Below are 23,392 nucleotides of genomic sequence, written 5' to 3' on the forward strand. Positions count from 1 at the left end.
TAATTTTTTGTATTGCTTCAATGTTATAAAATCTTTTGGGCCATGAGCTTAACTTCACTTGGATAGTCCTTGGAGCACCTAAACACAACTTTTGCTACATCAGGATTTGTTGAATATGGGTGGATGGGCAAATTAATACAAGAATGAATTATGCATTGTGTAAATGTACCACAGCTTTTTTTATCCACTCATCTACTGATGGAATGCTACCAGCCGTAAAAAAGAATGAAATCTTACCTTTTGCAACAGCATGGATGAACCTGGATAGTATTATGCTGAGTGAAATAAGCCAGTCAGAGAAAAACAAGTACCATATGATTTCACCTATACATGAAATATAATGAACAAAATAAACTAACAAACAAAATAGAAACAGACTCATAGATAAAGAGAACAGACTGACAACTGTTAGAAAGGAGGGTGGTTGGGGAGCTGGGTGAAAAAGGTGAAGGGACTTAGCAAGAAAAAATTATTCATAGATACAGACAACTGTATGGTGACTACCAGAGGGAAAGATGGGATAAGGGGAGATAAAAGAGGGCATACACAATATAGTATACAAATGATGCATTATGGAATTGTACACCTGAAACCTATATACTTTTATTAACCAATATCATCCCAATAAATTCAATAAAAATTTAAAAACACAATAAATGGTGCATTTGCTAATTTTCACTTACCTTCTTTACTTCATCAGCAAAAATAAATGAGAATAAATACATTTCTATGTGTACTTAATCCAGCAGTGCTATAGAAATTCCAATGTTGAATAAAAAGAAATCTATCTGTATTTAAGGGGCTCTAAGATCAAAGGAAGTTGCCAAAAGCCTTCAACACTATAAGTCAACCTTTCTAACTCTTTCAATTGTGTCCCAAGGTCATTTATGGATTTCTAAGTGAGTGCTACCTTGAAACCAGAAAGTACCAGGGAGGCCCTGCCTACTAAACTTTGAGACGAAGAGCACAATGCATCTCATTCTTTCATGGTAGAACTGACATCCTAAAATAACACATAGTTAATGTCCCCATCTGTGTGTCAGTCAGGGGTCTCCAGAGAAACAGAACCAATAGGATATATATAAATGTATAGGAGAAGATTTATTGTAGAAATCAGCTCACGTGACCATGGAGGCTGAGAAGTCCCACGAGCTGCCCTCTGCAAGCTGAAGAACCAGGAAAGCCGGTGACATAATTCAGTCTGTGTCTGAACTCCGAGATCCAGAGGAGCTGATGCAGTAAATCCAAGTCCAAAGGCCAGAGACCAGGAGAACCAATGTCTAAGGGCAGAAAAAAGATGGATGTCACAGGTCAAGCAGAGAGAGCAAATTCACCCTTCCTCTGACTCGTTCTATCAAGGCTTTCAATGGATTGAATGATGCCCCCCTACCCTCCCCACTGGTGCTGACAGCCTTCTTTACTCAGTTTATCTATTTCAATGCTGATCTCTTCCAGATATATCATCACAGATACACACACAAATGTTTTACCAGCTTACAGGGCATCTCTTAGCCTGGTCAAGTTGACAGATAAAGTTGACGTGACAATTCTCATACATTGTCATGAAAGGATTAGACAGTTATTTGTTTTTAATTATCATAAATAGCAAGAAGGAGAAAGAGGGCTGTGAGGATGGCTAGAAGGCAAATATTGCCTATTTGAGGACTAGGGTCTGGGACAGCTTCCCTTTGGACATGATATGAGCTGAAGAGGAGGCAGATAGATAAATTAGGAACCATATTCAATATGCATGGGAGTCGAGTTGTTGAAATAGAGAGAAGTGCCCAAGGCAGATGGAACAGTATATGTGAGGGTTTAAAGCAAAAGGACAGGAAGCACTTGAATCATTTTTTAAACTATATTTTATTGATTTTTTACAGAGAGGAAGAGAGAGGGATAGAGAGCTAGAAACATCGATGAGAGAGAAACATCTATCAGCTGCCTCATACTCCCCACTGGGTATGTGCCCCCAACCAAGGTACATGCCCTTGACCAGAATCAAACCTGGGACCCTTGAGTCCACAGGCCGACGCTCTATCCACTGAGCCAAACGGGTTAGGGCTTGAATCATTTTTTTTTTAAAGTGGGTGAATTTTCATGATTGAAATCTTGAAAATTTTTTGAATTTAAGAGCCGCAGTTCAGCTAATAATGTTGTACCAATGTCAGTTTTCTGGTTTTGATAAAAACAGTATAATTATGGAAGGTGTTACCATTATAGAAATCATGGGTGTTTTCTATATTATTTTTTCAACTTATTATGATTCTAAAATGATTTTTTTTTTTGGAAAATTACCTCTGAATTTTAGTTTGAAATGGGGACTTCATGTTCATAGGTATCAATAAAACTATACATATGCTATGCCATTCTTAAGTTTATCCATTGTGTTCTTTTGACATGTGGGCAGTTATATTGCCTTAATTTATGTACTAGTGGTGCTTCACATCTGCCATCTCTCCCCCAGGCTTTGATGACAGTATTCTTGAAAGCAAACTGTAATCAGGATTCTGGGCAGGAAAAGATGAGAATGCTTATCTACTTCTCTTCAAAGGTCAACACTCAGCTCTGGGATATATGGTAAGTTGGCATCTATGATCCCATGTATTAGCTGAGAATCGAGGCTCGGGGAAAGTCTAATTAAATCATACTGCATGACAATGTAAGTAGAATATGCTCATGGGAGGTCAAAAAGAAATAACACCTACAATATTGTGTAAGAGCTGAAATGACAGTGATGCTCAGTTCTAGACAAGACTTTTCATCAGTCTAGCGATGGTTACAGCATATAGGAAAACGTGACAGTAAGCCTCACAAATCACTAAAGCTGACCTAGGACTGACTAACTTCAATAGCACATGTCATTCCTCTGAATAAATGTGGCACTGAGCACGTACTTCCAATGATGACATTTCTCCTCTCAAAATTCTACAGCCATTCCCCGTTGCTCACTGGATTAAATATAAACTCCTCGGAAAGATGTGCAGGTCCTCCATAAGACAGTTCCCGTCTACTAGCAGTCATCTAATCTCACTGCTTTTTTCTTACATTCCAATATTACAAATTTTTTTATTGATCTTTAAAGACCATAGGCTCTTTTATGCTCCTAAGCAATTGATTGTGTTTTCTTAACCTTCTTGTCTTAATTAAAAGCCTACTGTGTCTGTGAAACCCTTGCAACTTGTCCAAACTTAGGGACATTTTCCTTATATTCTCATCTATCCTATGAGTAGCTATATGATAGCATTTGTCATTTTTTATCATAATGTGTTTCTTCATATGCCTGTACTCCCCTAGGCTGCAGGCTCCTTGAGGACAAAGTGCTTCCTTACTGGCATCTTTAATACCTGGAAGCCTGCCTGACCAAGTGTAGGAATTGATTAAAAATTTAATGAATAACTGGAAACAAAACTAATTGAATGACATTTGCCTTAATTAAAAGAAAAAAATGCTGCAATAGTTTACAATAAGAAATATCAATATTAGTACAGAGCAGGTTATGCCCACGGCTCTGAAGCATCAATGAGAGAGCAATCTGTGGTTACACCAAATGGATTTGCCTACCATCTCATCCCATGTGTGCTACTTAGGGAAATCACAGGCTATAAAAGAATGTATCTATCTCAAAAACCAGAAAAATAATCAGAATTTTTGTCATACTTATATTACAAAGATTATTCTTTAACAAAATATATATTTCCTCTTTACATGGCCAACCTCAAGACTATGAATTTTTACTTTCCATTTTAATAAAGCTATTTTTTATTATTTTTTTATCACCTGAAAGGACACTGACTGTAGGTTTAAGAGTATTAAATTCGACAGTAAAATAGTAGTTAAGTTCTCAGACTAATTTAAATTGGCTAATTGAAATAAGCGAATATACTAGAAAAATTAATGGTACTGGACAAAAAGTTGTTCCTAAAGTGTTAACTAAAATTTTTATTGGTAGTTCATCTCATGGTAAAATTGCGTAACATGTAATAAACCTAAAGCAGTCATATTTTAGTGCAAAAAATTAAAATTTAAACTACATTATAAAATTTCCAAAAGCCTCCTAATATTTAAATCAAAAAAGGGGGAATAGTAGAAGAATATCATGTAAGGAAAAATATCCTGTAAGTAAATTACATCTAGAAAATTTTTACTTTAGAAAATTAACTTTCATTTGAAATGCTAATAGCAAGACACCCATGAAAAACACACATGGTGTCAAAACAAGCCAAAGGAAAATCGTTTGGGAAAAAAATGAAAAAGGATCCCAAGTCAAATTTATAGAAAGGATTCTTTTATTAACTTTTGGTCGAGAATATGTTTGTATATTTTCAGAAAACAACTCCAAGACCATGTGGATTCCTGCAACAGAGAGGAATTGACAGGACTGCTCCAGCCATGAAGACAGAAGAGAAACAGTCCAGAGATGGAAGACGCTGATGACGCCTTGCCATACTAGCAGTCAGCAGCTGTGCGTCGCTGCAGGTTGCCCAGGACCAAACCAGAGAGGGTCGGACTTGCATTACCACCATTTGTCCACCATCCAGAACTGAAATATCATAGCTGACATGTACACATAAGGAACTGTTTGACATTGAAATTGGGACTCAAAAGAACTGTTGGCCCAGAAAGAAACTCACTACAGACTGATTCATTTGCCTCTCAGCATAACCATTATTGCTTGTCTCATTTTCGGTTCTTATAAGTGTATTTCTAGTATCACATGATCTCACTCATCTAAGTGAAATAATGAACAACATAAACTGATGAACAAAAACAGACCCGGAGACAGGGAAGCATCAATCAGACTGTCAAACCTCAGAGGGAAGGTAGGGGAGGGTGGGGGTGAGGGGGGGAGAGATCAACCAAAGGACTTGTATGCATGCATATAAGCCTAACCAGTGGTCATGGACAACAGGGGGGTGGGGGCATGCGTGGGGAGGGGTTTGGGATGGGAATGGGGGGATGAGGACAAATATTTGATACCTTAATCAATAAAGAAATAAAAAAAAATGCCAATGCGTAAAATCCTTTTAGGGAAACTCTTGGGTAAATATATTTCCTTTCTCAGGCCATAACTGCAATGTATTACTATTTTAGAAAGGGACTGAATAAACACAAACATATGAGTGTGATATATAAAAAGCTGTAACCTTGTATGATCTGAGGTTTGCAAAATTATTTCAAGGATTGCAAAATAATATGTTTTCTAAACATTCCAAAGTATTCCAAAATATTCTATAGAAAACAAAAAAGGCAAAGGGAGCTAAGGAATTAATAGAAACATCTGTAAGCTGAACTGATAATACTGAAGGGTTACACTGAATTCTTTGACAAATGTTTGAGATATAAAATAAGATTTACATGAATATTTTTGAAATTTATAATCCAATTGAATTATATAGTCACTTGTGCTAATTACATAGCAGATACTTTATTATCTTTGAGACTTTGATCAGAAAAACTTAGACCCTGCCTTTGAGAGGCTCATAGTCCGGAGAAGAAGAATGGTAGAGTAAGCAATTCTGTCCCGTTTGAGTCAGATGCCACAGCATCACATTATTAGCTGTGGTTCTTGGGCTAATTAATCTCTCTAGATCTTAGTTTGTTATCCTACAGAAAGCAGGTAATAATGATAAATCACAAGGTTGTTGCAAAGATTATATAAGAAAATTCTTGTAATGTGCTTGAGAATGCCTCATTGGGAGCAAAAACAAATACATTTTAGCTGAGAAAGTAAAACAATCATTTTTCTAGTTTATATTTGTGTAGGTTCTGGGTTCAAAAGGAATAATAAGAACTCATAGTGATCTAAGAAATTATAAAATGGCAGGGCCTCAATTTCAAAAATAATTTTTTAAAAAATCACTGGAAAATTAGAACTCATTTCTAAAGAAAAAAGGGTGAAAGAAAGATTGTATATGGTTCCTGTGAGAGGTAGATACAAAGAAAAAGCTTTCAGTTCAATTTCAGGAAAACTTCACATTCGTCAGAATCCTCTATCCAAAATGGAATGAGCTGCTCCATGAATTAGTATAGCCATCAAATCCATCAAACACCAGTGAAGAACAATCTGACTGTAGAGAGATTAGGTGGGTGATAATTAAGAGATAATAATAAGCCTTTGACCTGATCAAATGCTGTGAAAGGCTGCCCAGCATGGACTATAGCCTGACTTATCACTTTGCCACAGAAAGCAGCCCATAATCAAGTTTTGGCTGTCACTTCACACATCAAACTGACTGTGATCTGGTTGATTCAGAGTTGATTTTAGAGCAACCCAGGAACCATGCTGTGACACTATTCATTTCCTAATCATTGGCCATCACTTTGCTTTTCTGCCCCCTCCGCTTCCTCCCCTACCCCCCAAATGGAATCGACCAAATCAAAACAATTACAAATCATTGATAAAAAGCCTGTGCACTATTATTCAATACTGAGTTTTTTCTTTATTTGGATTTGTTCTTGAAGTTCTGAAAACAATAATCTTTTCCTGTTATTAAAGACACTCATATTTTGTACTTTTGCCAGAATAAAACAGATAGTTACAAGGACCATCACTAATTGTGCCTAAAGGCAGTCACTGAAGGCTATCATTTGATACTGAAGATGGAGTTTGAAATCAGAAAGACCAGGACCTGAGGCCCTGCTCTGTGCAGTATGCCCTTCGGGAAAGGTAACCTCTCTATCAGGCAGCTTCCTTATTGCACACAAAAAATCATGGGACCCAAAAGAGATACTGTTTCACCATGCCTAAATGGTATTTAACATATCTAATATTAAATAATAAAGAAATAAATTTTCTTTTATTACTGTATGCCCTTATTTCTACATCTTGATATTTTCTATCATCAACTAACTCTTATTGACTATAGAGAGCACTGGAAAATAGAAGTCAGAGCTGAGAAAAATTAAGTTATTTACTTTGTCTCTCCTTTTATAGAGGAGAAATTGAGGCCCAAGTTCCCACAGCTAAATAAGGGGAGAGCTAAATGAGGAAATGGATGCATTCTCCATCCCCTACATCCTTTCTTTAACAAACTAGAGGCCCAGTGCACAAAATTCATGCACTCGGGGAGCGGGTGGGGGAGTCCCTCAGCCTGGCCTGCGCCCTCTCGCAGTCCGGGAGCCCTCGGGGGACGTCTGACTAAGGGCTTAGGCCCGCTCCCTAAGCCGTTAGTCAGACATCCTTATACTGCCGCAGAGGTGGGAGAGGCTCCTGCCACCACCGCTGCACTGGCCAGCCATGAGCCGGCTTCTGACTGAGTGGTGCTCCCCCTGTGGAAGCGCACTGACCACCAAGGGGCAGCTCCTGCGTTGAGCGTCAATTTGCACATTACCCTTTTATTATATAGGATGCTATCTCTGGTAATGTCCCAAGTTTGAAAGAGACATTTCTGTTGTCTTAAGAAAATTAAGGACCGCGTAAAAGAGTGGGAAGAACACCAGCTTTGCAGTTAGATCATTGTGGGTTTGACTCCGAGGTTTGCCACTTGGTTGGGTGCCCTGAGCAAAACACAGTGTTTCTGACCCTCCAGTTTGTACCTAAATTTGTGGGTAGTCATGTGTACACCACGGGGCTTCTGGAAATTTTTGAAATAAAGAACATGTCTTGCCCTGGCTGTGTAGCTCAGTTGGTTACAGTGTCATCCCGATATGCCAAGCTTGCAGGTTTGATCCCCTACCAGGGCACATACAGGCGCCAATCCGTGAATGCATGAATGAGTGAAACAACAACTGACGTGTATACTGTGAACATATCCTTGGGTGAGGATGAAAAAAATAATTCTTGTACATTCTTGGTTTAGGTATCATAGCAGGCTCCAAGAGGAGATAGGAACAGGGAGTCCTCTTGTTTCCCCCCAAATCCCACCACTGTGGTGGTGGCTCTTGGAGCAGGAATTAGCTTTTACAACAGAAAAATACCAGTGTGTCATGTCCTCCTTTTGCTCCAGGAAAACAAACAAACAAACCAACATTTTTTACAAGTGTCTCCCTTCAGCTTTTCCAAGTACTGGTTCGTTCTCCACTCCTAATACATATTTTCCGCAGAGAACACTCACGCAGTGCCTGCGACTGCTCAGTTTCTGGCCCGACTGTTCCTGAGGTGCATGGGCACCTCTGAGCGCCACGCACCAAGGCTGAGACATCCATCAAAATCTTTTTTCAGTGACTATCACTGTCTCCAAGGTCTGTTCACTGTTCTGGTGAATTAATTTACACCCACAGCTAAGTCTAATCCTGCCAAGCTCTTCAAGGAATTCACGGCTCCTTGAGTTTAGCTGTCTAATCTCTCCTCAACGCCAGGCTACGTGCAACCAGGTGCCGTGTGCGGTATATTCCATCCGATTGCTTCTGCTCCAGTTGATTTTCTGTGTTCCATGTCCACGAAGATGCTCTGACCCATGGTTATAGTTCATGTACATATTTCCTTATTTGCTAAATATTTCTGCTGGATAAACTGGCTGTAGAGAGATGTCTTCATAGAAAAAAAATTGAGTTTTGTGATACACGCAATGATGTTTCCACAAGGATTAAATAATATGACTCCCCAAAAGGAAGTTAAAACTTTAGTTTGAATATTGAAAACAACTAACTCATCTGTATCGTGCCCATAATGCTATACTTGTCAAGAGTATTTATAGTGATTCTAGAAAGTTCCTTATCTCTGGTGGCTACTGTATTGCTACTTTCTCTGTCATCCTTTCCTCATTTATGATTGGTCAAGTTTTACACTTCTTTACCCTTGAGATAGACTGAAATATGCAGACATATAAGGCCATGGTTAAGAGTCCTGTTTTGCAACCCCAGACCTGGTTTAAATTCCAGTTTCTTAGCTATCCTTCCAAAATATCAACCTCCCCACCCACAACAGTTCATATTCCATCTTCCTGTTTGGTTTTTGTCCTAAACTCTTATCACTCTTTAAAAATGTTGTATTTTTACTTACTCCTCTTATTTATTGCTGGTGCCCTTCGATAAGCTCTATGAGAGCAGGAGTAATTGTCTTTCTTGTGTATTGCTGTCGCCTCGCCCATGGAACAGCACCTGAGCTAAAATACTTGTCAAATGAATGAGTGATTAAGTGTGATAACCATGCCAAGCCCTAGAGCAGTGAATTCATATACTCTCTTGGCTTAGACAAAATGGAAAAAGAGGACAGAATTCTTTCTCCTTACTCCATAGCTCCACAGATCCACGGCTCCACAATACCTTAAACAATGTGCTGCCCAAACTAGACCGTAGCTGAAACCTAACCTGCTAACTTTCTTTCTCAAGCCTGGTTTGGAAAGGCATGCCATTCATAGTATCAGGGGAGATATTCTCTCCAAAGCCAAGTGCTTTAGTGGCTCATTTTTCCTTCCACTGTGAAATGAAAACTAAAATAAATCAAAGTAGCAACCTAACAGTCCAGAACAGCCCTAGACTAAAAGTGTAAATAAATGTGCTCAGTGATGAAAGAAAAAGAAATTCAGGGAGAGAAATGTAGTTCAATTCCTGGTTCCTGGGGATTTTGTGTAAGCAAAACCAAAGCACGTTTTGTACAAACCTTACTTTAGGATACTCCTTTACTTATTTCTCATAACTGCCAAAAAGTTAAATGAGCATTTACCAAATTTGTAAGCCCTAAAGAATCAACTGCATATTTATTTTCATCCAATAACTTGTCAAAAAAGCTAAGACATCAGCAATGAACAAGTAAAGTTTAGATAGAGAGCAATCTAGCCCAGAGTGCTTTTTGGCTTTTTCTATGTTGACTGGACCCAAAGACAGATGATAAACAGGCCCCCATCCGTGATAGATATAATGGAGTTTGAATAAGTTGATAAAAGCTTTGTTGTACTACCCTACAAGTACCATTTGATTTTCTTGTATGCATCACAACAGACTGGTGCAAACTGGAACTTTATATAGACATAGATACTAGGATGACCTTTTCCATATCAACATACAGTTTCCTTCAGGTCACCAAACATTCAGTATCTTCTTTATGAAACCCAATCACTGCCCTTATGCATCCCACATCTGATAAAATACATAGGGAATTCAAGTGGAATTGCAAATTTTCTGGGTTGGTAACTCTAGTGGAAATCTGTTGCATTTTTTTTCTCCAATCTTCCATACCCCTTCTACACATGTACTTTAATACTCTCTTGGGAAATTTTTTCTCTCCTTGATAGTTGTTTCATTATTCAAGATGGCATGCTTGATCACTGGACTTCACCTTCAAATCTTTAACATTGCAATACCACTTAATACATCTGAATATATATTGACATTGATCTAAGCCCTTTGGTATCCCTCAACAACGCAACAAACTGGACACTATTATTATACCCAATTGAAGCAAATACCTAAGCCCAAGGAGCTAGTGGCTAAGTGGTGACCCAGAATTCAAACCCACTCCTGTCTGATGTGAGCGCAGATGCTCTTCAGTGTTAGGCCATCCCACTTCTCCTTGTATACGGACCCAACAACAAAGCATGCAGTAGAGGTGATTCACCCAGCAGCAGTTTCCTGATGAACTGGTTCATTCCTTCCAGCTGCCTACATCCCTGGGGCTACTTGGGCTTTTATTTTTTTCAGATACTGTAGCCTTCATTTGTATGACTACACAATAGCCTTCAATTTCACTTTTGGTATTTATTTGAACAAAAGACAAACCACTAACTCAAAAAGATATATGCACCCCCATGTTCATTACAGCATTATTTACAAAAGCCAAGATAGACAGAAGAATGGATAAAGAAGATGTGACACACACACACACACACACACACACACACACAAGGAATATTGCTCAGCAATAAAAATGAACAAAATCTTACCACTGTGACAACATGGATGAACCTAGATGGTATTATGCTAAGTGAAATAAGTCAGAGAACAATAAATACTACACAGTTTTGATTATATGTGGAATAAAACAAATGAACAAACAAAATAAAACAAAATAGATTCATAGAAACAGAGATCAAATTGATGGTTGCCATCCTCACCATGTATGTTAAGGGGTGAGCCACTGTGCATTCCTGGAGTATGAAATCCTTCTATTCAAGGATATGGTCAGAACTCTGATATCGATGCAAAAGGAGTGGACCCTTTGGTTCACTCCATGAATCCCTTTCTGGGTCAAAATGACTGTTTGATTTTCCCAACTTCAAAATCATAGGTGTGTTTCAGCTTTGATCTCCTTACAAAACCCCAGTTGCTGTCGGCATACCCTGACATCCCAACCATTCATGCGTGACCAACTTGATTCAGGAATGCAAATTTACCAATGCCATCAATGAAGAGACATTGTTTTCTTTCTCAGTGTCTAGGCCTATACAACAAACATTACTGGCATTATTTTTATTTTGTCCCTTTTAAGAACCACCCCTCCTCCATTCCATGTGCTATTAAGGAGAGCATCAATCTAGGGTCCTAGTTCCCAGCCACAGGGATGGGGCATCTAATCCAGACTGGCCAATTACAGCATGCAACCCAGCACAGTTAGCAAAAAAACAGTTGGTGTTCCTTTTAAAATAATTGATGCAGCCACTGAAAAGGAGAGGGTCCTTGGGATTAGGACATGTAAGAATATAATTCTGTAGCACTTTATAACACCTATGCAAGAGAGGAGAGACCTGAAAACAGAATAGCCTAGCAGAGAGTGGAGAAGGAGCCAAAGGGAGACAGAGAGCATCATCTGAACCCCCATATCCTTCATTGCCTAAAGAACTATGGCCTTCATTTCCCTGTTATAATGTTGGTTAGTTTCCCAACACGATCCCTTTACCCTTTTTTGTATAAAGAAGTTTGAGTTGGGCTTTTGTCATTTGTAACTAAAAAAGTCCTAGTTCATCTTTGTGTGCCTATAAACTAGAATATGTATTTAGGTTTTTCAAGTATATTGTTTTGTTTTCCCCTATAATACCAACACAGTTTATAATATCTATCCATCTATCTAACTACACACACACGTTTTCTTTCTATAAGACACTAGACATCTGGGAAAAAAATTTTAAACCCAGCCATTTAGAAGCATGTTAAAATACCATCTGTCTACTGGTTGTCATATGGTTCAAATACCTTCTAAGTGATTAGAGTTTATGTATTTTTTATGAAAGGCTTCTTATGAAAGGTTTCGGTATTATCCCTTACCTAGTTGTCTCATCACTTGATAACTCGCTTCCATGAAGATGTTTGATGTGATTCTTTTCCTCCATGATCAAAATTAGTTTTTCAAAAAATTCAATGTGGTCAACCAATATTTTAATTCATTTTGGATCTCTCCTCTCTTATAAGACTTAGAAGAAGATAGTCTTAACAGTAAGTGACGCTTGCCTACCTTCGTTCACTGAACATGAACAAATTATTAAGAGAATTCCCAACAAGAATATCTTCCTATAATTCTATTGTAGACACCTTTTGGATGCTGGCACATGCATTACCTTTGTTTTTCAATGTATGCAGGTACACTGAATATGACCACTGTACTACAGAAGAACGCATATTGAGAAAGACAGGTGGCCTCAGCTAACAAGAATCTGGATTCAAATCCAAAACGTCTGGCTCTAAATCCAGTGACATCTTTACTCTGAGCACTTACTCTTTTCTCTGATCCATACACAGAGGTTCTGGTTACACTTTATTAGAAAAGGACTTTCCGTCGTTTTTTAGGGAATAACTACATAATGCATACCTTCTACTTTTTTACAAACTTGAAAAGACAGTGTCATGATGATGTCCTACAGACCATGATCATGAAAGATACATTTCTTGTCTGAGATTCAACTTAGAAAAAAACGTTAAGTTTAGGTATTAATTCTTGGGAATTGGGAGAAGGGCAAAAGAGTCTCTCTTTTCCAGCACAAGGAAACTGGTACACATCCTCCTCATGTGTCTTCTCTCAGGTCAGTTACATTCTTCTCTGAGCAACCCTGCACAGCTGGGTTATTCATGCTGCCCTTTGATTAGAGGCCCTTTGATTCCCAGCCAGGTCTCCACACAATGGTTGTTGTTAAGGAATTAGCTCGGAAACTAAAAATACCTTCCTCCTCTGCCTGGATAAACCAGCTGAACTCCAGATCTGTGAGCAACCTTGATCTAACGCTGCCTTTTATTATTTATTAATATCTGTGTTCTGTGATATCAAGTCACCCCCACTGCCCACATATTCATGTTCCACAGTGGAGGTTGGGGCCAGAGCACAGCTCTCCAGGGGCGTCTGTGGCCTGACAATAGCTTCAAAGTCTCTTGCCTCTCAGTGAAAAGAAGGGAAATCTTTGACAGGCTACATTCTTTGCTGGTGAACAGGATATAAAAACCTTCCCGCCATTTGTCATTTCCAGCCTCCTCTGTGGTGCACATTAAATATCTGGTTTAATGTCTCTGGCTTGTGACCTCCTGTCATCAGTAGCAGAACTACGTGGTTTGGTGGCTGAACTCACGTCAGGAAGAGGTCATATTAATCTCAGCAGGGAATGTCACCAATCTGACCCTTTTTAAAAGATTCTGAAATAATGATCATAATCTGTAGTAAATTGCTATGTATTATCTAAGGGTATTTATCATAAATCATAAAAATTTTAATTTTTCCCTTCAAATTATTTTACAATGGCATTTTATTTTGAATGTTGAATATAAGATTCTTGTTTTAGGTTCCTTCCTAGGTTGTAGGGTAAAAGAAAATAAATTTAATAGAAGGTTGGGCAAAAGTAGGTTTATAGTTGTGAGTATATAAAACATGGGGTTTATTTTACAGTATTACTTAATCATTATTGTATTATTTTCCATAGGAACAACTGTAAGCCTACTTCTGAATCCCCATCCCCCCGTAAAAGCATCTGGTTTTGGATAATATCAGAAGTGAAAATGATTTCTAATCTTGCCATTATCATATCAAAACAGTATTTTAATTTTTCTTTCTATATAAAGGTAGATAAAAAAAATTTAAGTATGTGGATAATAGCCCCCCTATATATTTTGCCAAGCCAACATCTATTAGATTTTTTTAAGCTAATAATACCCACATTATCATTTTGGGGACCAGCACTTCTCCACTATGGATCCATGGCATTCAGTTCAGGTTGACTCTATCACTTATTTGTAGAAGAGGAAAGTGGTTCTGGTGTGGCATATTATACCTACCCCAGCCCTCAGGACTAACTCTGGGGAGGGCATATGACAAGGCAGGCCAATGGTATTCAACCCTAGGACTTGTTTAAGTAAAGCTGACTTTCTATTGGGTTTACTGAGCTGGTGGAATACAAACTTGGAAATTATGCTATTTATTTTAACAGCTAAAGGCAAGGCCTGCCTTAGAATAAGCCAATATGAAGGAAAGCAAAATTGAGAGACTGAGAGACTCGCTAAGTCTTGTGAGATCCCAAAACGGGCATCCCCTTTGCCACCAGAGCCAGGTGCTCAAGGGCAACCCCTGTGTGGACTATGGGAGCCTGTGGGTTTTAGCAGTGCCTCAAGGGAACTCAGGGTGGGACAAACCCACCAGCTTCATGAAAAGCAGATGCTCAAGCTCATTTATGTCCATTTAGATAAGTAATTGTAAGGACAACAATTATTTGACTTGTGAAATTGTGGTTCTGATGTTTCTACTGTAAGAGTGTTGTCATAAAGAATATTAATATTCTCTGGGATACTTATTGTTATCATGTAAGAACCAACACAAGAATAGCAATATTCCTTTCAATTTTTTACATTAAAAGTATAGTCTAACATTGAATGAACTATTCCCACATTACTTACAGTGTGCTAGTGTCAGAGAAGCATGCTTGACTTTGTCCTTTACCAATAATGTACTTGAATATTTTGTCAATATTCATCTTCTGTCAGAAGTCCATAAATATTTAAGAAATTAACATCTTCTATAGCTCTGTAACATGCCTACATTTAAGAAAATCTTATCATTGTCCCTAGCAATATTTCAAAACTCACATGCAATTTTGTGACCCAGGCACTTTTAGAACTCTCCTCCAGTGTGAAAACTTTATTCTAAATCTGCATATGTGTTCATTATTTCTTCATTATTACCTATTTTATATAATTTTGTGTTCATTACATAAGTTGTTTTACTATCTTAATAACTCTCGTGATATGTCATATATAAAATATGACTTCACTAATTTAAAAGTTAGATTCCCTAATTCCATCCAGGTGCCTACAAATGGTAGTAATTCCTTCTTTTTTATGGCAGCATAGTATTCCATTGTGTAGATGTACCATAGTTTTCTGATCCAGTCATCTGCTGACGGGCACCTAGGCTGTTTCCAAATCTTAGCTATTGTAAATTGTGCTGCTATGAACATAGGGATGCATATATCCTTTCTGATTGGTGTTTCTAGTTTCTTAGGATATATTCCCAGGAGTGGGATTACTGGGTCAAATGGGAGTTCCATTTTCAATTTTTGAGGAAACTCCATACTGTTCTCCACAGTGGCTGCACCAGTCTGCATTCCCACCAGCAGTGCACGAGGGTTCCTTTTTCTCCGCATCCTCGCCAACACTTGTCGTTTGTTGATTTGTTGATGATAGCCATTCTGACAGGTGTGAGATGGTATCGCATTGTCGTTTTGATTTGCATCTCTCGGATAATTAGTGACTTTGAGCATGTTTTCATGTGTCTCTTGGCCTTCCTTCTGTCTTCTTTCGAAAAGATTCTATTTAGTTCTGTTGCCCATTTTTTTATTGAATCATTTATCTTCCTTTTATTAAGTTGTATAAGCTGCCTGTAGATGTTGGAGATTAAACCTTTATCAGTGATAACATTTGCAAATATGTTCTCCCATACAGTGGGGTTTCTTGTTGTTTTGTTGATGGTTTCTTTTGCTGTGCAAAAGCTTTTTATTTTGATGTAGTCCCATTTGTTTATTTTCTCTTTGGCTTCCATTGCCCTAGGGGCAGTATCAGTGAAAAAGTTCTTTTGGCATACGTCTGAGATTTTGCTGCCTGTGGATTCCTCTAGTATTTTTATGGTTTCCCGTCTTATATTTAAGTCCTGTATCCATTTTGAGTTTATTTTTGTGTATGGTGTAAGTTGGTGATCTAGTTTCATTTTTTTGCATGTATCTGTCCAATTTTCCCAACACCATTTATTGAAGAGACTGTCTTGACTCCATTGTATGCTCATGCCTCCTTTGTCAAATATTAATTGCGCATATTGGTTTGGGTCGATATCTGGATTCTCTATTCTGTTCCGTTGATCTATATGTCTGTTCTTGTGCCAGTACCAGGCTGTTTTGAGGACAGTGGCTTTGTAATACAGCTTGAAATCTGGTATTGAGATCCCTCCTACTTTATTCTTATTTCTCAGGATTGCTGTGGCTATTCGGGGTCTTTTTTTATTCCAGATGAATTTTTGGAGAGTTCTTTCTAGGTCTGTGAAATATGCCGTTGGTATTTTAATGGGGAGTGCATTGAATCTATAGATTGCTTTGGGTAGTATGGACATTTTAATGATGTTGATTCTACCAATCCATGAACATGGTATGTTCTTCCATCTGTTTACATCTTCCTCTATCTCTTTTTTCAGTGTCCTGTAGTTTTCTGCGTATAGGTCTTTTACCTCCTTGGTTAGGCTTATTCCTAAGTATCTTAATTTTTTTGGTGCGATGGAAAATGGGATTGCTTTTTTAGTCTCTCTTTCTGTAAGTTCACTGTTGGTGTATAGAAATGCCATAGATTTCTTGGCATTAATTTTGTATTCTGCTACATTGCTGAATTCATTTATTAAGTCTGTTAGTTTTTTGATGGAGTCTTTCGGGTTTTTTATGTACAATATCATGTCATCTGCAAATAAGGACAGCTTTACTTCTTCTTTTCCAGTTTGGATGCCTTTTATTTCTTCTTCTTGTCTAATTGCAGTGGCTAATACTTCCAGTACTATGTCAAACAGGAGTGGTGAGAGTGGGCATCCCTGTCTTGTTCCTGTTCTTAGGGGAAATGGTTTTAGTTTTTGCCCATTGAGTATGATGTTAGCTGTGGGTTTATCATATATAGCTTTTATTATGTTGAGGTATGATCCTTCTATTCCCACCTTGTTGAGAGTTTTTATCAAGAAAGGGTGTTGGATTTTGTCAAATGCTTTTTCTGCATCAATTGATATGACTATGTGATTTTTATCTCTCAATTTGTTTATGTGATGTATCACATTTATTGATTTGCGGATATTGTACCATCCTTGCATTCCTGGGATAAACCCTACTTGGTCATGGTGTATGATCTTTCTGATGTACTGCCAGATCCGATTTGCTAGAATTTTGTTTAGGATTTTGGCATCTACATTCATGAGGGATATTGGCCTATAATTCTCCTTCATTGTGTTGTCTTTATCTGGTTTTGGTATTAGGGTGATGCTGGCTTCATAGAAGGAGCTTGGAAGTGTTCCTTCCTCTTGAATTTTTTGGAATAGTCTGAGGAGGATAGGTTTTATTTCTTCCTTGAATGTTTGGTAAAACTCTCCTGTGAAGCCGTCTTGCCCCGGGCTTTTGTTTGCCGGAAGCTCTTTGATGACTGCTTCAATTTCTTTCATAGTTACTGGCATGTTGAGGTGTTTAGATTCTTCCTGATTGAGTTTTGGAAGGTTATATTTTTCTAGGAATATGTCCATTTCCTCCAGGTTGTCCAGTTTGTTGGAATAGAGTTGTTCGTAGCATTTTTTAACAATCCTTTGTATTTCGGCGGGATCTGTTGTTATTTCACCTCTTTCATTTCTGATTTTGTTTATTTGGGTCCTCTCTCTTTGCTTCTTGGTGAGCCTGGCTAGAGGCTCATCAATCTTGTTTATCCTTTCAAAGAACCAGCTCTTGGTTTTGTTGATCTTTTGTATTGTTTCTTTGGTCTCTATGTCGTTTATCTCTGCTCTGATCTTTATTATTTCCTTCCTTCTGCTTACACTGGGCTTTTCTTGTTGCTCTTTTTCTAACTCTTTGAGTTGTTGGGTTAGGTAATTTATTACCATTGTTTCTTGTTTTTTGCAGTAGGCTTGTAGAGCTATGAACTTCCCTCTCAGGACTGCTTTCGCTGTGTCCCATAGATTTTGGATTGTAGTGTTTTCATTGTCATTTGGAATTAGAGAACATTATGCTAAGTGAAATAAGCCAGTCAATGAAAGAAAAATACCACATGATCTCACTCATTTGGGGATAATGAAAAACATTATAAACTGATGAACAAAAAGATAGATACAGAGGCAGTAAAGCATCAAACAGACTGTCAAATTACAGCGGTAAGGTTAGGGAGAGGTGGGGGAAATAAGAGATCAACTGAAGGACTTATATGCATGTATATAAGAGTAACCAATGGATGCAAAACATTGGGGGGTGAGGGCATGTATGGGAGTGGGGGGCAATGGTAAGATATGTACACATATAATACCTTAATAAAAAATTTAAAAAAAGATAAAAGTTAGATTTATAAAGTGTCACTTTAAAATCATATTAGGGTCCAGATTCCTAGTATATTTAATAGTTGGTTATTTGGCAGTAAACAAAATTACTGTAAAGTTACACCTTACCCATAAAGTCTTAAAGTAGCATAGGTATCTAATACTACTGCACTGGACCAGTTAAAAAATTAGGCTTACCAATTATTAAAACAAATATCTAGGCTCTGGCAGGTGGCTCAGTTGGTTGGAACATCATCCCCTAAACCAAATGGCTGTAGGTTCAATTCCTGGTCAGGGCACAAGGCATGTACAGGCGGCAACTGATCAATGTTTCTGTCTTACATTGATGTTTCTCTTTCTCTCTCTCCCTCTCTTCTTCCCTCCCTCTTTAAAACTGATAAACATATCCTCAGATGAGGATATAAAAAACACATTTATCTAGTTATCCCTTTAACATTTTAGCAAAAATATACTTATAGAAAATATTTTAGATGAATTAAATTAATCAATATGATCACTGTCTATAATTAATAGTTTTATTCTGTCACCTGAATTACTCAAGTAGCACATACTTAGGTTAGAACTAAAATAATTGATTGAAAAATTAATAGAGTAATGGTCTAGGACAGTTTTCTGATCATGATTGTGCAGTGTTTGCTTTTACAATTTTTACATCCAGTTAATTAGTCAGAAAGTTAAAATAAAATTAGTTCATCAGTTGAGTAAATAGCAGTGTTATGTTCCAATCTATTCTGTAGATACTGGATTATTCAGCACCATGGACAGCAAAAGGTCATTCCCTTCTCAATTAGGACTTCTGCATGCTACCAATTAGCTGTGAAAATATAAAGCTCATCACCTCTCTTTGGGTACACTGAAAAGAAACTCTATATTCATAGCATTAAAGGTATTATAACTTTTTCTGTTTGGAAAGCAATGGGCTCAATGCTTCATTTAAGGGAGCATATGTCTTCTTTCTCCACAAATATGTAAGTTCACTGATTGCAAGGACCTTGTCTTATTTATTGCTGTATCTTCATTGCTCAGCCAACTATGTGGGACATAATAGATTGTTGAATAAACAATTAAGGTGGTGCCTCTCTTTGAAAATTGACTAGACTGGTGCAGTCATCTTCATTCAAATAAAAAGTCAGCAAAGAGCTCATAAATTCTACATAACAAACAAATCTATTTGGGCTCTTAATTCATAAATTTAGTGAGATCATTTTGGGTAACTGAAATGCTTCTAAAGAAAAGCACCATTAAAAATACATATTCTCAGGACTTCTGGGGGACCTAGGAATTGTGAAACCATGGATCATCCATATATGCTTTGAGACAAGATTTTTTTCCTGGAATGCCTACAACTACCCTAAAAAATTAATGTATTGTAGAACAGACCTAAGGCCAATGGTGGCAGAGTCCACATAGATATATGCTTCCTGGTGTTTTGGGGAAAAAGTTTTGATTGGTTGACTATATTTTTCAATGTGGCTGTATAAATCATTGTGCTTTTGAATATGTTGATGGTGTTGTCATGTGTTCTGACCATCAGTGGAGCCTACAATTCAAAATTCAGATATTGTCTTTGCAAAAAATCTTAGTCAACATTTTTATGGTATCCAAGGAGGTGATATTATAATTGCAAAAAGCCCCAGTGATCCAAAATTAAATATCTGTAAAAGAGTATGTAATCAATTTGAAAGGAGATCTAATCTTGACCAATATCTATCTGATTTCTTTAAAAGCCAGACTTATGTGCCAATGAATCATGTGTGATTAAAAGGTGATAATCGACAGAATTTTAGTATTATGGACCTATTCCATATGGACTATTAAGAGGACATATTTTCTTTAAGTCTGGCCTCTGAGTGATTCTGGTTTTCTACATGATAACCCTAATGGCCACAGATTTTATGATGATTAGTAAGTATTTATCCTTTTGCTTTGATTATTGTCCTCTTTCATGTGAATTTATTATTGCCAATGCAACCATGTATTTATTAATAAATTATTTGCTATTCAGTTTTAGTTGTTTTGAACTATTAAATGCAAAGAACAAGTAATTCAAAATGTATGGATAAAAGTAATCCAAAGTAGATCCTCTAAATTTAAAAAATACATATTCTTTTTTTTTAAAATATATTTTATTGGTATTTTACAGAGAGGAAAGGAGAGGGATAGAAAGCTAGAAACATCGATGAGAGAGAAACATCGATCAGCTGCCTCCTGCACACTCCCACTGGGGATGTGCCCGCAACCAAGGTACATGCCCTTGACCGGAATCGAACCCGGGACCCTTCAGTCCACAGGCCAACGCTCTATCCACTGAGCCAAACCGGTTTCGGCGAAATTTAAAAAATACATATTCTTAAAGACATAACTATGGACAGAATAAAAACACTTTATTCAGAGACTATGGGCTTTACTATATAAGAGAATAAGATGAATAGCAATGTATCATGTCTTGAACTGTTTGAACTTCCACATGGTGCAGGGATGGGTAGGGATTTATGTGCTGGCAGAACTACATTCATGCCATTGGCATGCATCATGGGAGGATGACTTCAGCTATAAAATAGCTATTAACGATTAGAAAAACATGATGTGTTTCAGCCTGAGGTGAAAAAAATACAATCAAGAGAATGTTGTCACATGACATATCTTTGAACACGCAATGGGGAAAACACACTTTGGTAAAGCTTAGCTGACTAAAAGCATTATGCACAGTTAAAACCTGGCAATAGTTTGCATATAACTAGATGCCTTGCCCTAAGCTCTCAGCTACTGTGAACTGAATACTAGCCCTTTGTATCTTGGAAATGAAAATAAAAATATTATTAGTATATCCTGTCACTTTCTATTAATATTCATAACATTATTTAACCAAATCTACAGAAGTATTTTTTTAACTTTCATTTTTTAAATTAAATCAAATTTTAATAACCATACAAGTTATTAAGAAATTTTATTCAAATTAAGGGTCCATCAATGATGGCCATAACAAGGTTTTTTACAAGCCTTATCTGACCTACAAAATTTCAAAGCAGATCTAAGCAACAAAATATAGAATGTTTTTGCTTCTTCTGATATATGGCCTGTGCGATTTGGAATGATAGGGAGATTGATAGTCTGCTTATCTTCCAGACAGTGTCTTCAAGTGTCTCTAAACTCTGATGAAATATGACTTTGGAAATGTCAGCCATAGAAATTCTGAATGAACACTATATACCCTCCTCCCAACATGTGAATGCACATACATATCACCTGAAAATTTCTGTTCTGTTTTCAAACTGTGTAAGGTGCCCTTTTCACAGAATATGGATGGACCTGGAGATTACTGTGCTAAGTGAAATAAGCCAGTTAGAGAAAGTCAAATAACATATGATCTCACTTATATGTGTGATCTAATGAACAAAATAAACTAATGAACAAAATAGAAACAGAGGCATGGACACATGGAACATACTGATAGCTGCCAGAAGGGAGGGAGGAGGTAGGAGCCTGGATGAAAGAAGGTGAAGAGATTAGTCAAAGAACATATATCCATAACCCATAGACACAGACAACAGTGTGGTGAAGACCAGAGGGAAGTGGGGGCAGGGGCTGGGTGGAGATGGGCAAAAGGAGGGAGATGGGGACATCTGTAATAGTGTCAACAATAAAATAAAGTTTAAAAAATCAGCTAGTCTTTTTCTGCCACAATGTCAAGCAACTGGTTTATTGATTATTTTTTCACTGAACTATGCAATCAAACCCAAAGCAGTATTTTATTTAAATACTAGAGGCCTGGTGCACAAAATTCGTGCATGGGGGTGTGTGTCCCTCAGCCCAGCTTGCACCCTCTCCAATCTGGGACCCCTCAAAGGATGTCTGACTGCCCGGTTAGGCCTGATCCCGGTAGGGATAAAGGGATAAAGAAAAGGGCCTGATACCTTGGGATATCCTGGGGAGATATCCCAAGGTATTAGGCCCTTCCTGATTGCCCATAACCACTCCTGACTGCCAGCCTGTTTGCCCCTAACTGCCCTCTCCTGCAGGCCTGGTCACCCCTAACTGCCCTCCCCTGCTGGCCTGGTCACCCCTAACTGCCCTCCCCTGCAGGCCTGGTCCCCCCCAACTGCTCTCCCCTGCAGGCCTGGGTCCCCCCCAACTGCCCTTCCCTGCAGGCCCAGTCGCCCCCAACTCCCCTCCTCTGCCGGCCTGGTCACCCCTAACTGCCCTCCCCTGCAGGCTTGATCTCCCCCAACTGCCCTCCCTTGCAGGCCTGGTCCCTCCCAACTGCCCTCCCCTGCTGGCCATCTTGTGGTGGCCATCTTGTGTCCACATGGGGAAGCCATCTTTGACCACATGGGGGCATCCATCTTGTGTGTTGGAGTGATGGTCAATTTGCATATTACTCTTATTAGATAGGAAAATACAAGCAAACACAGTTAAGTCCAAATTATCACTGTTAGATCATTATGTGCAATGGATTTAATTCTTTAAAAAATTCAAACTTTTTGGATGAACTTCCATCATATTTTTGTTCCAAGCAGACCTCTATGTAAAAGCACTGATGAAACTGGCTGAATTAAACTCTAGTAGAAAAAAAATCTACATCAGTAACCATCTCTACAGGCAGTACTAATTTTGGACAAAATAAACATCAACCCATAGGAAGAAGGAAAGAAAGGCATTACTTATGTCATAAGACAGTGCCTGCACTGGTTGGTGAGTAGAGCCAATGTTTCATTTTTCTATCATCACCTTATATTTACTTGTAAGGCAGCCAGATGACATATAAGAAAGAACATAGAGCTAGCATACAAGAGAACTTAATGATGAAAAAGCACTGGGCTTTGGAGTTAACCAGACAGATTTGTATCCAGATTCTTTCAATTTATCTCTGGGCTCATTTAGGCCCCAGGGCTCCACTTCTCTGTCAGTAAATTGGATAATGATAGGATCTAACTACCAAGTTATGAAAAGAGATAATACATAAAAATGTAATTTCATACAGTGCATGACACA

The 23,392-nt window shown here is 38.0% G+C and overlaps 1 pseudogene across 1 annotated transcript; it reads left to right on the top strand.

Moving 5' to 3' along the window:
- Positions 1–19,814: 19,814 nt before the first annotated feature.
- On the top strand, positions 19,815–20,306 carry LOC308250333 (mitochondrial inner membrane protease subunit 1-like; annotated as a pseudogene). Its single transcript has one exon. The product of its transcript is annotated as a mitochondrial inner membrane protease subunit 1-like (transcript).
- Positions 20,307–23,392: the final 3,086 nt, after the last annotated feature.

Source organism: Plecotus auritus (assembly GCF_963455305.1).
Source record: "Plecotus auritus genome assembly, chromosome: 6".
Taxonomy (NCBI): domain Eukaryota; kingdom Metazoa; phylum Chordata; class Mammalia; order Chiroptera; family Vespertilionidae; genus Plecotus; species Plecotus auritus.